This window comes from Coturnix japonica, chromosome Z, assembly GCF_054131305.1.
Source record: "Coturnix japonica strain WE chromosome Z, WE-NBRP24, whole genome shotgun sequence".
NCBI lineage: Eukaryota > Metazoa > Chordata > Aves > Galliformes > Phasianidae > Coturnix > Coturnix japonica.
Window position 1 is genome coordinate 58,009,755 of NC_140702.1, and position 22,077 is coordinate 58,031,831.

Below are 22,077 nucleotides of genomic sequence, written 5' to 3' on the forward strand. Positions count from 1 at the left end.
CACCATCCAGCATAATGGACATGCTGTTGCACACTGTAAACATTGGCAACTGCATCTTCCCTAGGAGGCTCTTCCAAAATAAAACTGGGACCAGCTGTGTCCACAACTTTCTGCTGTGATGCACGCTGTGCAGTGATCAGTTCTGGGGAGAGCAACACAGGCTGCTGAGCTTCGAAGGGAGATGGCAAGGGCAGCAGTGAGATGACTTGTTTTAAAGGAAGTCTGTGCTCAGCACATTTTGAAACTCAGCTATCAGAAAGAGGAAGTCCATTGTCATTAAAAAAAAGCTGCTGCTCACAAGTTCAATCTTGGAACAACAGGTGATGTGATGTGCTCCCTAAAGCGTTCCAGGAAGTAACTACACATCCACATCCTAAACCTTTCCAGTCCAGAGCTGAAGATTTATAGAGACACAGTTGGAGGTCCCAGATCACTGAGGAACATGAAATTAAAGGTGTTCTGCTTTGTTCGTATTTTAAAAACAACATTCTTCAGCGTGGCAAAAGGTCATGTTAATCTGTAAAAATCCACTCAGTAGTATTAGTGTCAGCCAACCCACAAACATATTCTATACCATCACTTCGAGATTCAGGCCTGTTGGACAGAACAACAAAATGAGAGATATGAATACAAGAGTAAAGTTCTAACTTGTTCTAACAGTCTAGCTTTCCTCCTGCATCCCAAAGAACATCCCCACCTGGAAAAATGAAGGAATAGTCTTGCACTTGACCAGAATTACTGCAGAAGTGAAAGAGATTCAGAAATCAACATAAGATTGAAACTCCTTAAGAAAATGACAGATGTTTCCCAGCCAGCACCAGTGGCATTCTATCCTCAAGGTAGGAACCACAGAAGGATAGAGAAGGTGAAAAGGTGCTCAAACATTAAGGACAGATGGAGAAAGTGACCCTGCAGACTCATCCCCAGTCAAGACAGACACTGTCAAGACTGCACTGTCTTGATACTGCACTTATACTTCAAGTCTAGGCATGAAAAGACCAAAGTAGGTATATTACAAATCCCTACTTGATTATGCTTCAAATTTGGTTGTCCTTGTGTTCCACCCAAGAAGCCTTGGGTGCTGCTTAAGAGTACAGCTTGATGAGTAGCCTTCTATAGTGTCCTTTCCTTTTGAGATGACTGCACCCCTTGCAGGATGATCCAGTTTTCCAGAGGTTGGAAACATTGTGAACAAAAGAAAGAATGCACCTCTGCTTTAATTTGGCATTAACAGAAATTCCAGAAACACTCCTTTCCACTTGCTCTGCAGATACCCTCCAGAGGGCTGTAAGGGTATCAGGAACCCTTTGGATGCCCACAAAAGCCTGGTTGGTCAGGAGTCAATAAACAGATGGGACACTCACAGCTGCCTACAAGCATTATAGAGAGGAAACATCTGATCCAGGTGACTCAGAGTAGTCAAAGGCCCATGGAAACAAAAGAAAAAGGCTGCTCCAAGGGCAAAACAATATCACATGGGACAGGAGCCAGATGATAACCTACCCTCAAAAACTCACTTGGAAATAAAATTCCCTACCAGCTAAATATATTACCTGGTTTCATTAGCAAAGAAGTGTCAAACCATTTTTAAATCAGTTTGATTTATTTTTTTTTTTAATAAAAATTGATGTTTAGAAGGTTATCAGCTCTTTGTTTTCCCTTACAAGCAACATGCAGCAGTTTGCATAACACCAAGTGCCAAGTGGATGCCAGTGTTATGGGCAAAATATATTAATGACATGACATAGCTGTTAAGGTTGACATCTGCCCAAGATCTTGTTACTAAGATCTCAGCTCCTGCGCTAACCAGAATACTAAAACATTGTCAGTATTTTACACAATCAGGAAGCTCAGAAAGAGTACATAAAGCTGTACTGTGTAGGTTAGATCTTCTTTAAAGTAGCTTAACACTGAATAATACCTTCACAGAAGAACAGGATGAAACATTAGTGGACAGGCTTATCACAGGTATGCCGTGAAGCAGAATTCCACCTGAGAGAACTACTGAATATTTTCCATCTTCTATCAGAATTTTCCACAACCACTGTGGTTCCCAGGCACCAGGAGACCACCCAGGACCACAAGACATGGTTGCAATTTAATATAGATAAGCTGAGCTGACAGTGTGAAGGGATCAACCAGTTCATATCAACTGGACTTATTTCTCCCATTTCTGCTCCTGAAAGATTGCCAAATACAAATAGCCAAATAAATAAATAAATAATCCCATCAACAAAGTACATTAGGCAGCCACTGTGCCACATTAGAACAACGCAGGAGACAATAATACTTCCAATGCAGAAGGTTGGCAAGAAGCAGAGCACTCAGCCTAATGCTGATGCTCCCATATAACAGTACACGAGAAGCACTCAGCATACAACATCAGGGAAGGAGAACAAAACTGGAAAGTCTCCAAATCAAAGAAGGATTAAGCTTATATCTAACTGTGTACTTCAGTTACAAAGAGAAGTCTTAGATGGCCTTCTTTGTATGAATGTGTCAGTGCTCTGCAGTACAGGTCAGAACGTTTGTTTTTTTCTCTTCAAGGAGTCACTAAAGAAAAAGTGTATCTTTTCCCACCTGTCAGCACAGCAAAGCAATGAACAAAACTAAAGCATTGATGTAAGCTCCATATTCCAGGTACCATCCAAAACTACCAGGCCACATATCATTATCTGAACGTAGAGCAACACCATCATCCTCCTAGCAGGCAGCCACTTTTCTATCTCCACTCTAGAGGATTCCACTGCTCACAGTCAAACCAAGGAATCTGCTTTCACCCACACTCATGTCTTCAATACATATGAACCAGCTGCAGGTTCACCCAGATGACAACATCCATACAGTGAGATGCTTGCCCACTGCCTGGACCACTTCTCTCTGCCCTTGTCTCAACAGATGTGTCAAGGTCACATAATGCCACCATCTATAAAAACAGCTCCCTTTCCTATCACAGAAGCCTGTCTCAATTCAATTACAATTTGTCCAATGCTCTGGTACCTGGGATGAAGGCAAGTGATGACATGCAAGCACACTCTACAAGGATACAAGCATACCAAGTAGTACAACTTCCAGAGATCCCAAGATAGTTTCCTATTCAATAATTTAAAATGCAGGTCAAATGGGGCATATGAGCTGTTCAGTTCTAAAATACATTAGCAGCCTCATTTCAACAGATCTGTCCAGATCAAACCAGAACTGAGTATTTCCCAACCAGTGTTCAGGAAGCTTGCTGCTGTAACCCTCAGATAAGCCCTACTCAGAGCAACCGACCGTGCCATTTTTTGGGGACCTGTTTCAAGATAATGTGAAACTCAGCTGGCGGATTTCCTATTCCGTAACATTTGAGACATTCATCAAAGGACTCGCTGAAAGGAGACAATGAGAGCTCCAACAGCTTAGAACTTCTGCACTCCCCAACTTTCTCCCTCTCCAAAATGGTCATGGTTAGAACTGAAACAAGATTTCCTGAGAAGCAGAACTATCCATAAAGTGACTTACAGCCTTTCTTTACAGTTTTATTACTTTTTCATGGAAAAAAAACCAACCCGTGAGTAGACTCCTGCAATCTAAGTACAGAAGTGCTAATGAAACAATGTTGCTGGAGTTGCAGTACTAATACAAATGATGGAAGGAATTAGCATCTGCAATAATGTCCCATGGAACAGGGCTCAAAAATAGTTTTTCTAAAGCTTTAATTTCAAACCTGATGGTGAACACCTCCCTTATTGCATTAGCCTTCTGGCTTTTGTACACAAGCTTCTTCCATACATCTTCTGTGACCAAGATGAAGGAGGATAGGGCACTTCCTAAGTACATTACAGTAATTTAATTAAGCCTGTCAGACCCATTCTGTACAGCTAAAAGTCTCAAAAATGAGCCTTTTATTTCAGTACAAAGAAGACAAGCCACAGAACTCTGACTACAAAAACGATTAAAGAATATAATTCAATTCAGATATTTCCAACTACACATCTAAGTAAACAGAAAATGTTCTGTAGAGCGATGATATAAATGTAAACATTGTAAAATATATATATCCAAAATTAAGTGATTTTCGCCTGTACAGTAAAAGGTAGCATTACCAGCTACCACTCTGACCAGGGTACAGACTTTTCTGTGTAGTCCATCCCTATCTGTTCATAACACCATATGGCAAATACCACAGTATTTGTTTAACAGAAGGAACAGGCACACCTGACCTATAAACCCTGATACTCTCAAAGGTTCAGCCAATAACTTTAATTAATAAGACCAAAACCAATTTACTGAAAGACAAGAAAACGAAAATATTGCCTATTAAACCCTGACCAGAAAAACACAAAAAGCCTGATACATTGAAACATTTCTGTATCAGTGTTGTTTCACTGCAAAGATGATTTTTTCCCCCTATAAGAGGTATTTTCTTCTCCATCAGCAATAACAGCTCTAGACCAAGAAGTTCCTCCCCTCCACTCACCTTGCACTCTGCTCAGCACGTATCACAAAACAGCAGCTTCAATCATCAACTTTTCAGACAAAATGCAATTAAAAAATTAAAAACTAAAAAATTAAAACACTAGCATGAAACATTCCCATACCATACAGGCTTACGGAGAAGCACTGAATCGGGTCACTGTGACTTTGTTTTAAATCATTTCAGGACTGATGATAGAATGCAAATTATCTCCACATCAACAAGACTATATCTGTGTTTCAGGCTCCAGCAGGAGTTGTACTTTCTTTTGTTAGGAGACAAATAATAGAAGGAATGGAGTTATTCTTAGCAAGCTCTGTTTTTAACTCAGACGTATTTATAAATCCAAAATACAGTCCCTGGAATAGCAGGGCTGTCCTAAGTCCCATTCAGGAGGTGCCCATAAGAAGTTACCAGCATTTTGCACTTACTGGCAACTATTTGTTTTCATGCATTTTTAAAGTGCACAGTACAAACTTATATTCATAGACATTTGGTGATGTTATTCTTTAAAAAGAAGGGGAAAAAAAGTAGTTTGAATGGAGACTCCAGGCACAAGCCCCAGTGGGCAAGGCACAGTATCTATACAAAACATAATGCAAATTGCAAAACTTCACAATACAATTCAACACACACAGAACACACAGGAACCCACAAAGACATGACATGACAAGAAAACCATCAAGTTGTTTATGGAACATGTTTGCAACTGGGAGAACCCCTTTAATGGGACTTAATGATGAATTAAATGTCATCTTAATATCACCTTCCCCACCCCCCCATCCCCCAGTATTCATCCCACTACTCCAACACAGCTCCTTGCTTGTGAAACCTTTTGTGGCCTCATAGAAGCCGACTGTGAAATGCAAGGGGGGATGTGGGGGGGAAGAGAGGGAAACAGACAACCCATAGGAAAAGTTAAGAAAGAGCATCTTCATCCAGGAGGGCACTGGCCCACGCCCAGCACCCAACCACAGCAACAGGAACAGCACTGACAAAGGACAGGAGAAGTGTTGTGAAACTGCAGCAGCAGGCAGAGGTGGGATCAGGTGAGGGGAGTCAGCAACCACAGCTCTAACAGTGGTGACACAGCCCTTGCACAGAGGAAGGGGGCAATCCAAATACCACTGCTTCTGGCAAACACGGTGAGTCACTGCACTTATTTGCTGCCACCTGAATTCAGCCTCCTTCTGACATCTGTGCTACTCTGCGACGGCACCCAGCGTGCTCAGGGCTGGCAGGCAGTGCAAGGGGCAGTCCCAGAGGTCAGCTGCGTGCCAGCTGATGTCAGAGCGAGGACTCAGGTCCTGACATCCTCATAGAGCACCAAGGTAACAACACAACCTCTGTGCACAGAAGTGCTGCTCTGAATTTAGCATTGTTCTCCCATGTCCATTACCTGCATATAGGTCTTCTTACTCAACATCCTAAAGTTCCTCAGAAAAGAAATATTTTGTGTAACCATCATAAGCAAACAAAGTGAAAGTACAGAGAGATACACCAAAGGAAAAAAAAAAAAACAAAACAAAACATAACAAGCACACAGAGGGCATTTTACTACATTATAAGAGCAAAGAAAAACACTGCTCCACATTCCCTGCTCAATATTCAGCATTAGACACAGAAACCAAAGGCATTAAAAAAATACCTGAGCTGCTCTGGTTTCTATCATCAGGCAGAACTCACATTTAGTATCAGCTGAAACAATTACTTCTGGGATTTCACTTCAGTCTTGGAGGACAGAAAAATTCTTATCTGCCACATCACCTGCAACTGCACAATCTTCTGGAAACCAAACACATGAAGCACTCTAGAAAATCAGCCTGCACTGCGTGTTCCTTTAGCTTCCATTTTCTCCCCTTTAAAAAGAGCTACACTGAAAGACAAGTAAAACCAGGTATACAAAATGTACTGTCAGTGGTTTCGTCCAAGCATTTCAATAAGTCTCCCAGCGCTGAGTTCCCAAGCACAGTTCAGCCCCCTCCTTAACACTCAGAGCTGCCACTGGAGGCATCAACAAATGGCAGTGGAAAGGCAAGCAGGTCTGCCAGCCCTCAAGCTTTGGGTGGAGTTGGGAGGGGGGGTAGAGACTGGAGCGCACCTGTGTGCATCGCCCACTGTGACCTCCAGGAAAGAAAACCAGGACAAAAGCAGCTGAGAGACGGAGCAGTTCCTGGCCGCACACGGTCTGGGAAAGCTTAATGCCTAATGCTTCCGACATCCCTCCCACCCTGTAGCAGCCGTGGGAGCCCCGCGCAGGCACTGCTGTGCCGCAGATCAGGCTCAGCAGCCAGGCGGGCAGCAGAGATAAGAGAAGCCTTAAATCAGGACTAAGAGCAAAAGTACAAGGTAAAGAGAGGGAAAAAAAAAAGAAAAAAAAGTTTCACAGTTTTCCGGTTTACTGCGGCAGGGAGAAACAATACCAGGAAGGGCACGGCACAGCCAGCAAAGGCAGCCGAGTCACGTCAGGATACAGACACGTACCTGATTAGCTCTTTCGGCAGCGCGCAATTAGCTGATACCTCACGATATTCGGAGAGCGCTCCCTGTAACTAGTCAAACCCTACGCGGCGCGCATTTTCCTTGCCTAACGCCGCGCCGTCTCTCCCCAGCACATTCCATGAATATCGCTTCCTGCCTGCCTCCCGCCGCTCCTACACGCTACTTAGATGAAAGTTGACTGACGCGCCGCAAGGAAACCTGCGCTACTTCCCGCACCAGCGACAGAGCCGCCGACAAGGAAGACTCTCGGCTGGATCCCGCCCAGGTTCCCCCAGCGCTGTGTTACCTCCGGGAGAGGCGCAGCCCCGAGCTCCGCTCCCACGCGGCCCCCCACGGTCGGGCGGGGCAGCCCGCAGACAGAGCCGCACTACGTCTGGGGGAGCAACGGGCAAGGGAAAGAGTTCCCAATCTGTTCCGACAGCGTGAAACAACTTCTCTCCATCTGCCACACACTCAAAGCGATGGGTCGGAGCCGACCCGCAGCTCCCCGCTCGCAGTGCATCCTCCAGGCCCTAACGGGGTCGCACCCCGCCGCTCGCCCCGCACCGTCCCGCACACAGCTCGGGCCGCGCCGGCGGGCAAGACGGGAGGGAGGCGGCGGCGCCCAAAGAGCGCCCAACCCGCCCGACGGCCCCGTGCGAGACAGCACCCTGCAGCGCTGCCTTCGAACATCTCCACCACGTGTGCCACGCCTCTCCCCGCCGCCGCCAGCACCTGCAGCCCTCCGCCTCTCGGCGTGCGCGACCACTCTTCGTTCCGAGGACTGATAAAAGGCGCCTCTGTTAAGAACGCCCTCAGCACCCCGGCATCGCCAGAGGGACGGTCCCTCCGCGAGGGGATCGGAGGTGAACGATGGGGAGAGGACCGCGGCCGGGGGATGAGCGCTGCGGGGGGCAACGTGGTGGCAAAGGGCAAAGCGGGGAGATCCGCGTGTTGAGAGGAAGCCGGGTTCGGGGGCCGGGAGCGGCCGGGGAGCAATGACGGAGACAGGAGAGAGGAAGGGGAACCTCACAACCGCGAACTCGTAGCAGGGGTCGCGGGAGGGTCGCGGAAACCCAGGAACCCGTCCCGTCCCGTCCCGTCCCATCCCCAGAGTGGAACCCGGGGGTCACTCACGCACCTCCCGCTCTCCCCGCGGTCCGGCGCTACTCACGCGGCAGCTGCGCAGCCTCACCTGTCCCCACCGCGCCGGGCAATAACTGCGGGGCCACCGCGGCCGCCCCCGACACGGAGCGCGGATGGACACGCCCACCGCCAAACACGCCCACCGGGCACGCCCCGCGCTCCATCCCCTCCCCTGGCGCGGCACTGAGTCAGCGCCCGCCGCCCCCGGGCCGGGGCGGGCAGGTCGTGCGGGACGGGGGAGGTAAACGGGGCTGTGCTGTCGGAGCGACGCCGCGGTGTGAGAGCCTGCCTCGGAGAGATGAGGTTCGTGAGTCACAGTGGCTGCGCCAGCCCTTTGTGCTCACGGAGCGGCGACACGAAGGCAAAACGTGGTAGATGGAGTTGTTCCTCGCATAACAAAAAAGAGGATAAAATAAAGCTAAACTGCTCGGCTTTAGTTCAATACTTCATCCCCTTAGGACTGTGGGTAGCACAGATCTCTCGCAGAAGTCATTTTGAATGAAGATGAAGCTCCCAGTGACCTCATCTACAGGTGTAAAGGGCAAAATGGGGGCGATGGGAGATTCCCGAGGTGTAAGTGGGTGCTCCTTTGGTCTTTCTGTCACTTCAGCCCACAGAAAGCCACAAACAATGTTTCTAATTATTAGCAAGGAGGTGATAGCTGGGGTCTGAAACCAAGGAACTGGGAGAGGGTCTGAGGGCAAAACTGAAGAAAATGTCCAAATGCATTTTACAGTATGCAAAAGAGGGTGTGTGGGCTGGTGGTGTGAACTAAGTGGTGTGCAAGTGACGCTGTCCTGGTGTCACCGAGGAACTCAAATGCAGAGACAGAGGCGGCAAAAGGCAGCACAGAAAGCTGCGTGTTGTGAGTGTAGAGATGCCAGAGAAGTTGGAAAGCAGGTGGGGAGATGGGGATGGAGAAACACAGCTCATAACAGAACCTATAGAAACTCAGATCACTGAGAAGCTGATTAGGATGGAGATCAGCAGGGAGGAGGGTATGAGACTGGGGTTTACTTCATGCTGCCTTTGCGATTATGCTGAGTGAGGAAATCCTGGCACATTTGGGAAGGCACCATAATGAGATTATTGGGTTTGGCCATAAGGGTTATGTAGAAATCTGACAGTCCATTGAGCAATACCACTTGTCTCAGTTAGGACAGGAAAATCACAAAACAGAATTAAACAATCCCATTCCTCCCTCCACCCTTTAATGTTCAGAAGCTGGAAACTTTATTTGATTTCTCTGTTCAAAATGGTTTTTGCAAGATATCAGCCAAGAAGAACAACAAGCAGACAGTAGGAATCAGCGTATCCCTGCTCATGCAGGGAGCCTCACACCTCCTAAGTCCTGACTTGTCCAAGGGATGCAGCCATACAGCTCAGCAAGCCACTAATATTGTGCATATGTTGTAATATCCATGTGTTGTGTTTTCCCATGCCTGATAGGGCTGCACTGGCTAAGACAAAATGGGGCACCGTGGAACATAACAATAAAAGTAAGTAGGTCACCTGGAGACTTCCATGCAGAAGGCATTTCAAGTCATTAGTGAGGAAAAAAAGTATTGGTGACAATTGCCAGATGCAAGCTGGCAGCTCCAACAGATGCCACTGCTTCTCCCTTTAGAGCCCCACCAAAGGAGAACACAGCCTAGCCTTCGGCATGCTTGGAGAGCAAAGGTAGTGCCATGCGTTGGGTGGATGGGACAGCAGTAATGGCCAACATGCAGGCAGCAGGTAAATGATTAACGCCCAGCTGTATGTAGTGGGGACATACAGCAGGAGGAGGCAGCTGTTCCCTGCACAGGAGGAAAACCAGGCATGCAGGAGGTCAGGCACACTGAAATTGTAGGAGAGAGAGCTTGTAGCAGCTCAGCTTTCTCAGCGGCCAGGTCAAGCAGCTCTTTGAGCCCCCCTCTGCATTCATCACTCAGGAGTGAGGAGATGTGGATTGCACTGGTGCAGCATGGGGTGCCTTGGGTATTTCCCTGCTCTGGGTGAGGCCATGCCTCAAAAGCCTTCAGAGGTGGACACTATCCAGAGCCATACTAAGCAAAAAGGCAGCAGCAGGATGCAGGCAGGAGCTGCTCCCCAAGGCACCCTCTGTACTGGGAACCTGCTGAGGTTGCATGCTGTAAGCAGAGCGGGAGTCACCCAGCGAGCACTGGCAGCTATCTGCATACCAATCTCACAGAGCAGACACAACCCAGCACTGCTTTCCTTTACATCGCAGTGAGGCTCTGCTGCCACGACCAGTGTTGAGCAGCTGCAGCAAGCTCAGGCCACGCTGGGTGTGCCTGTGGCACTGGCAACAAAAGTACTCTCGTTGGTTTGCACTTTCAGGTTCTGATTACCGCAGAAATGTGCAATGCTGATGGTAACCCTGCTGGAGCAGCTGATCCTCCATGGGGTCCCTACACATTCGCTATGACGCCTGGTGAGAGGAAGGCAGTGTCCTGCATATGCACTGGGCATGGAAATGTCCCGGTGTCCTTATCTCTCCATGGACATCTGCTGAGGAGTTGCACAGAGTACAGAAGTTTGTGCCAACTGCTGAGCTGCTGAGGTACTGCAACAAAGATTTACCTGTTTTATAAATACTTCCCAAATGTATTCAGATGGGTGAAGTTCCCCATCTGAAGTAACAGTAATAAAGGCATCAGGTCATTGCCATGGAAAGCTGTTCTGTGCAGCTGACATTGGTGCTAAGCAAGGTTGAAGGAAGCTGCTCCAAAAATAAGGCAAAAAATGGTTGGGGCAAAAGCAGAAGCTGTGATTGTGAATATGAAAAATTAGCTTAATAACATTTAATAAAGGCAGGGCCATGGCTTTATTTATATACATACACATTAAAAATATGCATATGTTAATATACATGTATGCACTTGCATGATAAGTATACATTTGAAATATTTATAATGTGGATATAGTATATGTACACTTATATACACATATAACGTATGAATATGTGAAGTGTGTATGTGTCCATAACACAATATATACACCCTTATTCATACATAAGTAATAAACTATATCTTTAAAAATACACATACAATGTTACGGACAATCCTGTATTATATAAAATCTATTTCTTCTGCGCTTCTCAAATGAAAACTGCTAGTGACACACCTTCCCAGAGTGTATCACTTACATGCAGGTTGGTCTCCATGCAATCCATACCAGGAAGGAGAATTCAACTACCTTCAAAAAAGTGTATTACATCATTATAGTCATTAACTAAAACAAACAAAGAAGCAGCCTTAATGAACATAGTGAGAAAAACAGCCAACACACTTAGCCAGCCTATTCCCAAATATCATGATGTTACATCACCTGACATTTTCCTTTTGATCTGTCCCATTGCTGAAAACAGTATGTTAAAAAAAAAAAAAAAAAAAAAAAAAAAAAACAGTCTCACTAACAGCATAATAAAATCTCCAATTTAAAAATATACAGTAATGGAAATTTAAATGACCATTGCCTAGAATGTGTATACACTAAGTGAAGACTACAAGCACGTGCCATTGCACTGCTTACAGCTTTTCACAGCTGAGAATTTGAATTTGGATACTGTCTGTGAACTGTTTTCTATACAAAATTGGTAGCTACATCTTCTGTAAATCAAACTTTATTCATGTGTTATTACTGACAGTGATGGCAGCAAATGTTTTATTCCACAGGAGATAACATAGAGTAAATTAAAGGGACATCTGGGTAACCTGTAGGATGTCAGGATTTGTATTTGGTGACAATGTCGTGCCATAGCTACAGTTCCAGCCCTGTGCTGGGAGTGTAAACACATCAGTAAAAATAACTTCATTTTGGAGAGCAGTGCTCCATGACAGATGTCAGAATCTAACAAATACTATAAAAACAAAAAAACCCTCAACAAAGAGCACCTGTCCTGTGCTTAGTAGGCTTTGGCTGGCCAAAACTTGCATGTGCAAGAACATCACTTTGGAATCACAAAATCACTGAATCTTTAACATTGGAAAAGACCACTAAGATCACCTAGTCCAACCATCCTCCCAACATGGCCATGCCCACTACCATGTCCCTCAGTGCTACACCTGCATATTTCTGAAGCACCTCAAGGGACAGTGACACCACCATTTCCTTGTGCAGCCTGTTCCAATGCCTCAACACTCTTTCGGAGAAGGAATTGATACCCAACTTGAATCTTCCCCAGAGCAACTTAAGCCTCTCATCCTAGAAATATGCCAGAAGAGTGCTAGGAAGATCAATAATGAAGCGCTTGCTAGTCTGGACTGTGCTCCAAATTAGAGCAATCAGTGAGGATTTTTACCTGATTCAAGAGTTATGTTATGCTGTTAAAAGCAAGTGAGTTAACTAGGCAGCATGAATATAAACCAGGCCAGCCTAGAGATGCTCTTGGTGCTGGTGAGGATCTAGCTTTGCACATGGTTGTGGCATGCCATGTTGTACACATTCCTTTCTGCAAGCACAAGAGCACAATCATTGCCAGGAGTGGATGTGGGTAATTGCTGGTTTGCATTTTATCTGAAGATGAAAGGGAAAGTTTCACCCATGTCCAAGCAGAACATGATAACATAGGTATGTGCAAGGAGCTACACAACTCTGTGGGCGTCTTGGCCAATAGACCATGCTCCAGAAGCTGGTGGTCTGCTGTGATCCCTGAACAGCAGAGGCAGGAATGTTGCTGATGAACATTTCCTTTGTCATTTGGTGTCCTTGCAAAAACTCCAACTGATTTTGCCTGTTTCCAGGCACTTTGCTGAGTCACGTGTGCATTACGCAGATGTATACCATGGTTCAGCAGCAAGACAAGCGACATTTGGGCCAGAGCCCCTGGGTTGTCGTATCTGTGCCATGCTCAGAAACCCATGGCCCAGGAGATATCAGGAAGCTGAGGAACACCATGAGCAGTGGACATCCACAGTGCTTTTGGGGGAACCAATAAAAGTTCACCTCCAGTAACCAACCATTTATTTTTACTGTCCTCATATCTCTCCTGCAGTGCTCACCCATGACTGCTGCTAAGTGTCAGAGCTTTATTAGCGGCAGAGCAGCTTCCCTTTCATTTCTCTGCCATTCTCTGAGATAAGAACAAAAACAAAGGACAAGAGAAAGGAGCTTTAGAATTCATTGCAACAAACCCTCAGTCTGTTGGCCTTGACAAGTATGCTAGTACTAACAGGGTGTAAAGCGACTATAAAGTCAGACCACGAAATTATTCTTCAAAGCTAAGGCTTGGTTAGAGTAATGTTATTAAAAATGCACTGCAGAAAATGGCTTTTTCCTTTTTTGATTTTTTTTTTTTTTTTTTTTTTTTTTGTAGACAGAGGGTTGGAAGGAAGAATAAGAAAACAAAATCAGAGAAATGGATAATAATAACAGAAAGAAATATTCAGCCAATTCTGTGAACACTCGGTACCTTCCCCTGGCTGGAGGTCCCATTGATTTCAGACAAAGGCAATCCTCATCCCCATTCTCCTCACCACAGTATTATTACCTGTGCTGGGTACATAGGCCACAGATTAATACATTATTCTGAAGCTGAAGGTACCCATTCACTGCTAGTGGGAAAATGAGCCATGGAAAAATGTCCTTCATGATTTACAATCCATGCAGAAAGGAAGCCATAGGCAAAATATGTTTGAAATGTGTTAAAACCGCTACCACTGATTTCCTAATAAAGGGCTTCCAATTAATTCAGAAGAAACAAATATCGAGAACTTCAGTGTCTGGTCTCGTTGCACAGTAGAGGAGTCTTCATAGTTTCTGTGACATTGTCATATCTAGGTTACACAAATAAACAAAGCTGTTTTTGAAATGGAGCTTTCACTGGCCATGTAATACCCGTGGAAACAGTAATTCCCCAAAACTGAATCTCATAACCTAGTTAGCAATCATTGTTTTCTTTGTGTGACTCTTGCATCTCATACCATCAGGTTGCAATCAGTTATACCACATGGGTCTCTACAACTGCTGATGCCGGTCAGGTAACAGGAGTCAACAAATAGAAATCTGTATTATGTTACATATCTAATTACACCTCTTCTGTGGTCTCTCACACCTTTACTACCATAAATTAAGCAACTGAAATTAAGACAAAAGAACAGCTGGAAAAACACCACCCAAACACAGCAAAGCCCGATCTTCTCTTATGCATGTATTTTTCCAGAAATATTTGGAAAAGGTATTAATGACATCTTTCAAGATCATGCTCCTACATGCAGGATTGTGGACACTCAAAGTCTTTATTTTATGAAAGTATGTATTCTCCTCCTTTCTTCCAACCCCTCTCTTTCGTACCTTTTATACTTCCTCCAGTTTGTAGTAGAAAGACTCATAGAATCATCCAAGTTGGAAAAGATCACCGAGTTCAACCATCAGCCTGACCTACTGAGTCCCATCTCTTAACCATGTCCCACAGTACCATATCCACAAGCCTCTTAAACATCTCTAGGAATGGGGACTACACCACCTGCACAGCCTATTCCAGTGCTTGGAAACCCTTTCCATGAAGAAATTTGTACTGATGTCTGATCTAAACCTCCCTGGTCCAACTAAATAGCCTGCAGCATGAGCTTTAAGACCATAACAAAACAAACTGAAAATAAAATTACATGTGCAGATAGATAGGCTGCATTTGTTACTTCCCATTCACTTACAGAAGTCTATTCTTTGTTCTCTCCAAACAAGTCTGATCCTTTATACACACTCCTATTGGACACATATATATGTCACCATCATTTCCTCCATTAGAAAGGCAGATAATCTTGGATTATCGCAGAATTTTATTCACATAATTACTCATTGTACACCTTTCTTCTCCAACCTTTACAGTCTAATATGAGATTTTTACAGGTAGTGCCTGCTTTGCAGTACAGCACCCCTCAGTCACTCACTTATTCTTCCCAGATGTAATAGAGGAGAGAATCAGAAAGGTAAAAGTGCAAGAACTCGTGGGCTGAGGTAATGACAGCTTACTAGGCAAAGCAAAAGCTGCTTTCACAAGCAAAGCAAAGCTATTTCCCATCGGCAGGCAGGTGTTCAGCCACTCCCAGTAAAGCAGGGCTCATCACACATAGTGGTTTCTCATGAAGACAGACATTCATTCTGAATATCCCCCTTCCTCCCTGTTTTCACCAGCATTTATTGTTGAGCGTGACGCCATGAAGTATGAGTTACCACTTCAGTCCCCCTGTGTCAGGCATGTTATCACCATTATTTTCATCCTCAGTCCAAAACAAAGCATCACAGCAGCATCTATGAAGAAAATTAACTCTATCCCAGCTAGAACAAAGACAACCACCACTACACACCAAGACAATATATGCCTTCCCCTTGTTATTAAAGATCTTCTTCTAAAGGATTTCAGACTCCTGAATTCCTTATATTCATGCCAGCTCAAGTGTCTGCAATATGAAACCACAGCAACAGCAGGTGCAGAGCAAGTAACTGAAATTTATTCTAGGGCACATCAAACACACTTATAATGGCAAAGGCTGACAAAGTTGGCTGTGTTTGTTTGGCATCATGGCAGAAGTGAAGGAGAGAAAGGGGGAACTGACCCCCTAGCTAATCCAGCAACTGCTCAGACTGTTGCTGGACTGAGTACCATGTCGCTTTGGGCACTTTGCTGGCCTGGCTTTATTAGTACCTCATGGAAAAATCTGGTGGACCACATGATAGACAAGAAGATAATTCAAAATTAACAGCCCGAAACAGATGCATTTCTGCTCCCATAACTGTCACTGATCTTCAAGGCAGCTTCTTCCATAGAGTGATCTTTTAGGCAAACAATACTAGAAGACATCACAGCTTGTCAGATGGGGCATACTTACAGAGATGCACTAAGTGCTCTTTTCCCAAAGTGCTCAAAACCCCGATATTAATAACCAGCAAAAGCATCGCTGCCAACAGTTGCAGAGCAATGTGTTTTTTGGAGAGAAAACTGCCTCCTTCTTGCATTCAGAGAAGTGCAGTGGAGATATTAAACAGCAGGGCTTAAGGCAAGGTTCAAAGATAGGAGCAGAAATATGACTTGAGAAACTCATTCTGCCTTAGAGAATCTGCCTTGAAACCTGGAATACCCTGAAGAGGAGCCTGAGGACAGTGTGGAAGGAGGGCAGGAGAAAGAAGTGAAACTATTAGTCTGAACTGCGTGATACAAATGATATCTTCCAAATCATCATCATCATCATCATCATCATCATCATCATCATAAAGGTCCCAGACTTCCTATTTTAGCTGCAAAATTAGTTGTGTAGTTGTATCAATGGGAGACCTGAAGTGCAGCAGGGAATGTTGTTAAGGCTGGGGCTGCTGTGGTGTTGCTGACACTCTCCCAAGGAGAGAAATGTTCCATCACCCTCAGCAATTGCATCTGGGGACAGGTTGGACAATAGCAATCACCTAATAGAAGGAGCTGATATTCTTCCTCTTCTGCAGTTTCTTCAGTGTTGGGGCAAGTATTAAAATAGGTCAAGAATAACAGGTGGAAGTGGGAATGTGGCTTGTTATCAGATGACAGAGCATTATCTAACTCTTATGTGTAGGTAGGAGCTGAGAAAAAAATCCTTTTAAGAGGACTTGTTTTCAAGTCTCCACCCATTTTGACATGCCTTAACGCTCACTCTAGTGCAGCCACAGGCAAAATGATGAGTTACAAGAACAGCTCAAACAGAGATTAATGCAACCTTTAAAGCGTGTTGAGTCTTATGGAAAAAAACAACAACAAAAAAAGCCAACAACAACAACAACAAAAACCCTGAGAGTTTTAATAAGAAGCTTACACATTTTTAGTTCTTATTTTTTATGGTGCAGGGAACCTGTCACTCCCACATTAGTCAATATAGTGCTACCTTGGAGTAGTGCATAAGACAATGTTCTTCAGGATAAAAATTCAGATTTTAAAATGTTCAGGGAAGTTTGCAATACCCATACTCTTAGCCCAGTTCTGTAGCTGAGGTGCTGTTTTCTCTGTGCGTGTGTTGTTACACACAAATACAAAGGTGACTTTCAGAAACTTTGATGACTTGTATGATCTTATAGTTCCTTGTCAAAGCTTGGTCAATGGACAGCAGAGAACCTTTAAATTAAACCTTGTCATTCTAATGTGGTTTATAAGTATTTCTAGAGAATACAGTGAAGCTTTCTCCTCATATCCTGAGGTTTTACTGTGAATGAAGTAAACTGTTATTGTATTTATTGTGCTCGCTTTTGCTGAGATAGGAAACAGAACAGAAAATCTGAATTTAGACATCTCAGGCTTCTAAGCTGCCCTCAGCTTGATCTCAGACTTTGTAGCTTGTAATGAGTTCTACTTATATGAAAAGTTTCAAAAGCTGCACAAGCACCTGTGAAGGCAGCTGGAATCCCTCTCTCTGCAGATATAATGTCACTGTGACACAGAGGAAGTTCTAAATTACTGTGATTACTGTTCTCCCTTTTTAAGGCTGCTTGTCTCTTTGACAAGTACTCAAGATAAGCAAACAGTGGTTACCCCCAAGCACCTTAGCTGTTTCTGGTGTCAGCTTTTCCATACAAGAAGCTGTACAGGAGTTAGGTCTCTTTGTTAGGACATGCTCTCTAATCCCTCTAAGATCTTGATAAAGGCAAAGAACACTGAAGTAAACCATCCTGCATGCTACCAATAAGTAAATAATAATACAAAAATAAAATAATGATTAAAAATAAATAACAAAGAGAAAACAACATTGCTCCCTTCCCAGCACTGTCTCATTGTCGGTTTGGTTAGTTCTTGTCCCAGCTCTTTGATTCTGCTAGAAGATTCAGGTGATTTACAGAAATAATTGCTTTCTTTCTAAGGCAGAAATTGAAGGGCCACTTGAAATTCCTCTGAAATTCCTGATGGCAAATTGATCTTGCAGTCCAGCCTATCTCATGTTCTTTCTTTAGAAGGGGTTTAAGAATTTCAGGAGAAATGGTTTCTATTGTGCCTTTATGGAGACGGAAGCAAATGTCTCAGTAGCACTAAAGAAGCACAAAGCAAAATGCTGGGCAGTATTTTTTGCTTTTTCTTTTGCTGGTCTCAGACCTACTTTTGATCAGCAATTATAAAGAAATATCTGTATTTCTGTCAATTTTGCCAGTATCTGTCAATTTTGCAAGGGAACCCAGTTAAATTTGTGAAGTTTTGAGCATCTAGATCTTATTTGTCCTTTCATACTCAAAATGAACACTGACATGTCTCATGGTCTCAAGATGAATCAGTTGAGATGTAGACTGGACATTAGGAAGGATTCAAATGCTCAAGGGTGGCCAAGGAACAGGGTGCCAAGAGAAAAGGTGGAGTCTACATTATTGGAGGTACTAAAGAGGCATGCAGACCTGGCACTGAGGGACATGGTTTAGTGGTGGGACCCAGTAAGTCAGGATGGTGCCTGGACTTGGGGATCTTGAAGGTCTGTTACAACAGATAACTCCATGATTCTAACTGCTACCAGTGCCTCAACATTGGGTTTTCTTATCTGAAGCACATAATGTATAAAAAGGTCATTTCAGAGCATTACTTCTCCGGACAGATAAGTCCTTTGTTCTCCTTAAAAAGCTATTGTTTTGCTTGAACTTCCTCACTTGGGCCTGATTCACTGCATTCATCTATTTTCCTACATGTACAGGCACATGAGCAGCTCTCCTCCCCTACTCTGCAGCATCAGGCCGCTCTCAAGAAACTCAACAGAAAGCATCACAGAAATACAGATCTCCAACAAAACTGCACCCCTGAAAAACAGCATTACACACAAGACTGTTAGTGGTCAGAGGCTTTGTTCCTCCTCAGTCAGGAAAATCACTTTACCTTGCATTTATGAATATTCATCATCAGATTAGAGCTCATCTCCCTGTCAGCCTGCTAAATGTGAGTGGGCTACTGAACTATTACCAATAGCCAAGTTACAGAATGTGGCAGGCAAGAGTCAAGTGTCAGGAAAATGTGTGCTTTTCCATAAATGCTTTAATGGTTAATCTTTAACAGTTAAAAGGCTTTTAGATTAGAGCTCCTAAGAAAACACCTTATTTCCCTGCCAGCCCCACCAGGCTACAAAGGTGGTGAGGCTGAGAATGGGCTGAAAATTACAAAGCATGATGGATTAGACAGAGAAAAAAAAAAGAAAAAGAAAAAGAAAAAGAAAAAGAGAAAGAAAGAAAGAAAGAAAGAAAGAAAAAGAGAAAGAAAGAAAGAAAGAAAGAAAGAAAGAAAGAAAGAAAGAAAGAAAGAAAGAAAGAAAGAAAGAAAGAAAGAAAGAAAGAAAGAAAGAAAGAAAGAAAGAAAGAAAGAAAGAAAGAAAGAAAGAAAGAAAGAAAGAAAGAAAGAAAGAAAGAAAGAAAGAAAGAAAGAAAGAAAGAAAGAAAGAAAGAAAGAAAGAAAGAAAGAAAGAAAGAAAGAAAGAAAGAAAGAAAGAAAGAAAGAAAGAAAGAAAGAAAGAAAGAAAGAAAGAAAGAAAGAAAGAAAGAAAGAAAGAAAGAAAGAAAGAAAGAAAGAAAGAAAGAAAGAAAGAAAGAAAGAAAGAAAGAAAGAAAGAAAGAGACAAAGCAGGATATTTTCCATACAGATTCTTTCCATTATACTGTTTTGGCTTTTTTAAAAAGACTCTGCCAAGACATGGCAGGATTTTTGAGCATGGAAACTAAAGAAGCAATGCAGCCCTGCACAAAAGCTTTCCACCTTGCCACCTGAGGTGCAGTAAGGCTAATTTAAACGGCTTTGAACTCCCTCACCCAAGCTGCCAGGACATTCCTGTGCCTACTCAGCCTGCCCTGAGCTGCTCACCCTCAAGGAGCCTGAGTGTTGCTGATTCCAGAGGCTGATGGAGCGGGTGGAACTGGGCTCCTACTGGCTCTACCTGGCCTTGCCCACCCTGACCCCGACTTGGTGTCCTGCAGAAGGTGGTAGCTCAAAGTGGGATAATGTTGGTTGCATCTGGGATCATGGAATCCTAAAATGGCTTAGTTGGAAGGGACATTAAAGACCACTGAGCCCCAACCCCATACCACTGGCAGGGTTGCTGCCCCCAGATCAGGCTGCCAGGGAACATCTATGCATCCTCAGATTTCTACAGAGTCCCATCAGAGACGTCTTCTCAGATGCTTTGTGCACCATGTGCTCAGATTTTATCAGGTCTGGGACAGCTATCATTTTCTTCAAACTGCTTTTAATAACACCAGACATCTCTGTCGAGGAATGGAGTGAAAGTTCTCTGTAGATATCCTTTCTATTTCCTTGCTGTTGAACCTAGAATACACCTATAGGTGGGATCAAACTCTACTTAGTTTCAACACAAAAACAAGATGAAAATTTGTCCATTATATTAAATCATTAATATATTTACTCACACTCTGGGGCTGAGAAGATATGAGTCCTGATATAACATATGGGTAAAAAGTTTCAGACAGGACAAGAGTGTGGATGGTGTGGTCACGCAGGAGAAGCAAGGCATGATGCTTGTCAGCTGCAGTCAGTTCTCCGTGTTTAGGTTAATGAGGGTTTTGGATATCCAGGATGGTGTGAGAGCCTGTGATGCAGCTCAGAGCACAGTGCAGAAATGTCTCATGAATATTTAAAAGGTAACCAAAAACAAATGTCTGACTCATTTTCTAAGGACCTAATGACAGAAGTGGGTCTTGAGATCTGATAAGAATGAGAAGCTATAACCTAGGTAGACCAGCTTGGAGTAAGGTCATAAAAAGGGTGGAGATATTTGCTGAAAGAGCAAGTGAGCAAAGATTACTCGCATAGGCTAGGTCAGAATCATGAATAGAGCTGAAGCAAGAAAAAAGTGATTTACAAGGGAAGTGACATTGTGATAGAGTAAAAGCAAAGGTTAAAAAAGAACAAAAACAACCAAAGTAAACAGCAGTTAGCTAGATCTCAGCACAGGAACTTAAAACTTGTGACACCTTTCATTAAATGGGTGACAGACACGGTAGTAAGTGAGGAGGAAGTCATCTAGAAGGGTGATTAGGGAATAAAAGTTGATCAACACTGAGCATGCACCAAAAAAAGATTAGACCAGCCTTGGTGAATAGCTATGGAGGCAAAAAGAGGTGACATCTCAGTGCTGAATGGAGCAGAGCTTACAGCTCTGTGTCGTGGAGGCTGCTGTTCTTCACTGTGCTGAGGGGAGAACAAGTCAGTCCTCCTGACAAGGAGAACATGTTAAAAGAAATTGTGTAACTCCAATCAGAGCGGCTAAATCTTAAGGCAAAATGGGATTTAGAAAATGACTGGAGGAAAGGCAGATATGTGAAGTTGAGTAAAGAAAGATTATGGAGAAGTACCATCTACAAACCCGGATAAAGAACAAAGGTGGCAACAGTTTTATGTTGTGCGAGGTTATAGAATTGGGAAATACATTATTATGGCAGTGAGTAATGCTGCTGGTTATCTACAACACTTCAATCACACTTCTGTTTAACTAATCCTCTTTTAGATAAACTAGGCTTAGAGCTTTTGCATGATAATTTTTCTCAATGAGAGTGAGATTTTAAGAAGCTGTAGGTGGCTGGACTAAAAAATAATGAAAATGGGACGATCATAAAGCAAAAATAGTATGTAAATGTCAGGTTTTCGGGACAACTATTTTCTAGTGACTTAACAAACAAAACTGCAGGTGTGGGAACTAATGATCTATTTCTTCATTGAAGAGTATTGCACTGAATCCAAGTGAGTTAAAAAGCAGCTAATGTTATTCTGGAAACTGCTTGTATATGTTAATGCAGGGTTACGAAAAAGCTAATGAACTCTCCTCCCATCTGCTTCATCCTGTGGGTGCAGTTCAGCTCTCACATGGCCAAATGGCTGTCAGAGCTAAGCACATGTGTTCTGCTGCCCTGAACGCAGCCTGAGCACCCGGAGTGGGGAAGGATGTCATGGAGGCTGCCTGGAAAGGTGGGAGACATCTTCAAAGCAGGGAACCACCAGCTCTGAGTTAACAAGCTTGGTGAATAATATCCAGTGAGTGGAAGGCTGAGGGTTTGAATGT

General features: G+C 43.8%; 1 protein-coding gene across 6 annotated transcripts in view; it reads right to left on the bottom strand.

The window, feature by feature from the left end:
- The window catches only part of ELOVL7 (ELOVL fatty acid elongase 7), a 31,239-nt gene extending 23,006 nt beyond the window's left edge, over positions 1–8,233 (bottom strand). Inside the window, exon 1 of one of the 6 annotated variants that reach the window (XM_015848781.3) lies at positions 8,133–8,233. The gene's annotated coding sequence lies outside the window, so the exon portion shown is untranslated. Of the gene's footprint in view, positions 1–6,142; positions 6,373–6,940; positions 7,171–7,244; positions 7,306–8,078 lie in introns of those variants that run through there. The other 5 variants (XM_032441318.2, XM_015848779.3, XM_015848782.3 and 2 more) reach the window with 5 other exon arrangements.
- Between the last annotated feature and the right edge of the window lie 13,844 nt (positions 8,234–22,077).